At 42.7% G+C, this 2,676-nt stretch overlaps 1 non-coding gene across 1 annotated transcript; it reads right to left on the minus strand.

The window, feature by feature from the left end:
• Positions 1-137: 137 nt before the first annotated feature.
• SARC_30249 lies at positions 138-209 on the minus strand. The gene has a single exon. It is a non-coding gene; the product is annotated as a tRNA-Met (tRNA).
• Between the last annotated feature and the right edge of the window lie 2,467 nt (positions 210-2,676).

A 2,676-nucleotide genomic window follows, 5' to 3' on the forward strand; every position in this document is an offset into this window, starting at 1 on the left:
TCCACCATCTACAATGGATGATCCCGCTTCGCGGGGTCCCCCATACCATAGGGGTATCGAAGGTGTATGAGTAGATAAGAGGTGTCTACTAGAGGTTTAATATCACTACGATATATCTCGTCTTGGTTAGAATAGGTGTGCAAAGGAGGGAATCGAACCCCCTTAGATGGATCATGAGTCCAGTGACCTAACCTTTAGTCTACTTTGCACCTTACTTAAAATCTGATGATCAGGTGATCTCTCTATTTAGAAGAAGAAGATTTTTCACTAAAGGGCTACCTATAAAAAATTTACCACAGGCAATCTTCATTCCTTAGATAAACCTCCTATTACTAATGAGTTGGCTAGAACTTTTTTTAATCTGGTAGATTTAGGGTACCTAGCAGGAAACTACTAAAAATACTCTGAGTTATTTGAGGTAGGCATGAACCCCCTTCGCTTTGTGCTAGCGGTTAGTTAACAAAGCATATCTCACTATGGTGGTCTCCTCGACTTAAAATTAGTTAATGCAAATCCTAAAATCCCGTAAGAAAAAAGTTGCTGCTTTAAAGAAGGAGTTCTTGTTGATAGTTATCCCAAACAAAACCTGTATCCCTTGGATAGATCATATTTGTGTATTATTACATGTGGCTCGGTCCATCTATTTTATTTTTTTAGCTGTGTGCCTCCGGACTCCAATAATATTTAGAAGCTTTAGAATATTTATAATATTACTTTCAGGATTGATTCCTCTTACCCTGCAGAGGTACACCCCTTCGGGATAGCTAGACGGATTCGAACCACCTTATTTTCCTTGGTGACCCTTCTCCGGAGGTGACCCCACCCTAGAGGTGTCATAGCTCTATCTATCCTGTACAATCTCAATCACCTCCTAAGGTAGGCTAGAGCATGGCTGTGGGGAAGAGAGAGCTAGTTATAAGTGAACTAACTACACCTTAATCAGTAGTCGGTATTCACCCCAACCTTGCTAGGGCGTGTGGTAATACTTTGGTGTAATAGCCTGGGGAATGATCTAGGCTTATAATCAGAGTGGTAACTAGGGGACTATTTAGTAAATTATAAATATATCTGGGGCTATCCCAGTAACATTACAGTGGGTACCGCATAATAATCTGGTTGGTTAGAGTCCCTCCCCGGAACCCGGGGAGGTGCCCCCTTGGGGTTGAGTAGGCTGGATATAAGAGCTATGTGGTTACTAAGTACATTAGGTAGGATATTGAGTGGAGCACCAGTAGAGAAGTATCAATTTACGTATCAGAGAGGGGTGATATTTCCTGTAATACCGTGTCTACGTTCTAGTGGTCACATGTGTGTAGGCAATCTTAGGAAGGTTATGGGATTCAATAGAAATAGCTATAGGCAGATAATCTATAATAATGTGGTGGTGAGGAGTCACAGAGGGCTAGATGGGCGTAGATATATCCGTCTAGAGGTGTATGGTCGTATAAAGCTATCAGGTGGTCACGGGAAGTAAACGAGATAGTCAGTAAGGGGTACATACACTACCTGTCTCTCTTTACACGAGGAAGTGTATATCTAATCTCTAGGAGGTAAGCTATGTCAGTCAAGATAAATTACCTTAGAGGGGAGACTAATCGTAGAAGGGGAGAGGACGCAAGGCCCATGGGTCTATCTATGTGAAAGTGAGGCATAGCTGCATAAACCATCAACACTTTGAGTGAGCCGGGAAAAGTACGCCTTTAAATACCGAGTATATGTAGACCATTTTTGTGAGAGAGGATTAAAAATTAAGTGTCTAGTGATGAAAAGATCATAGCCTGCTTAAATTTACCTGAGTCACTCTCTCAAACTACTCCAGACCAGATTACACTATAGTGTCAATAGCTATGTCAGTCGAAAACGGTGTAGTTAAAGTCTAGAGATAGGGTCCCTCCGGGAGGTGTCCTGTCCCCTTGGGGTTGTAGATTTTTAGACAAAATACTAGTATACAAATGTATAGTGAAGGAGTTAAAAGTTAATAGATAACCAGGGGTGATGTCTAGAGGTGTCGGGGTTCCCCACTCTCCAAGAGAGAGTGAGGGTGTCCCCTTGGGGTGGTAACCCTCCTACACGCCCTCTCCCTCTCGAGAGCCCTCGAGTGGTGGATGTCAGGGACATCCTAAAGGCACCTTCGGTTCCTCCCCGGGTTACGGGGAGGTGTCCTGTCCCCTTGGGGTAGAATAAATGTAGATAGGTATGAGAGTATAAGGGTAGGGATGAGTGTGTAGGAAGCTATCTAGTGATATTATAGGGAGATATCTACTTAGGATAAGAGAGAGATAGGAGGGTAGATATAGTTAGATAGTGTAGTAGATGGGGTAGTGTAGGTGATATATAGCTAAGGTGGTGGTGAACTAAAAAGTAACAGGTAGATGCTCATTCCGGGCATCTGTCACCATGTTTATGAAAGCTTATAGAGTGTGTGTGAGACAAATATGTGAAGACCTAGGGTACATGATGTCAGTGTAAACAGGAGGGGAGCAGGCAATCTGATAGTAGTGTATGCTAATATAAACTAAAAATAATCCTACTACATAAAGTGTGTAAGGGGGTAATTAATGGCTAATCTAATCGGAGATAACCTTTAGGAGGTAGGATATATAGACGGAGAGTAGACAACCTCTGCTAGCCGTAGAAACCTGTGTCTGTCCCAGTTGACACCATCTCAACCCCCCT

Source organism: Sphaeroforma arctica (assembly GCF_001186125.1).
Source record: "Sphaeroforma arctica JP610 unplaced genomic scaffold supercont1.1689, whole genome shotgun sequence".
NCBI classification, from domain to species: domain Eukaryota; class Ichthyosporea; order Ichthyophonida; genus Sphaeroforma; species Sphaeroforma arctica.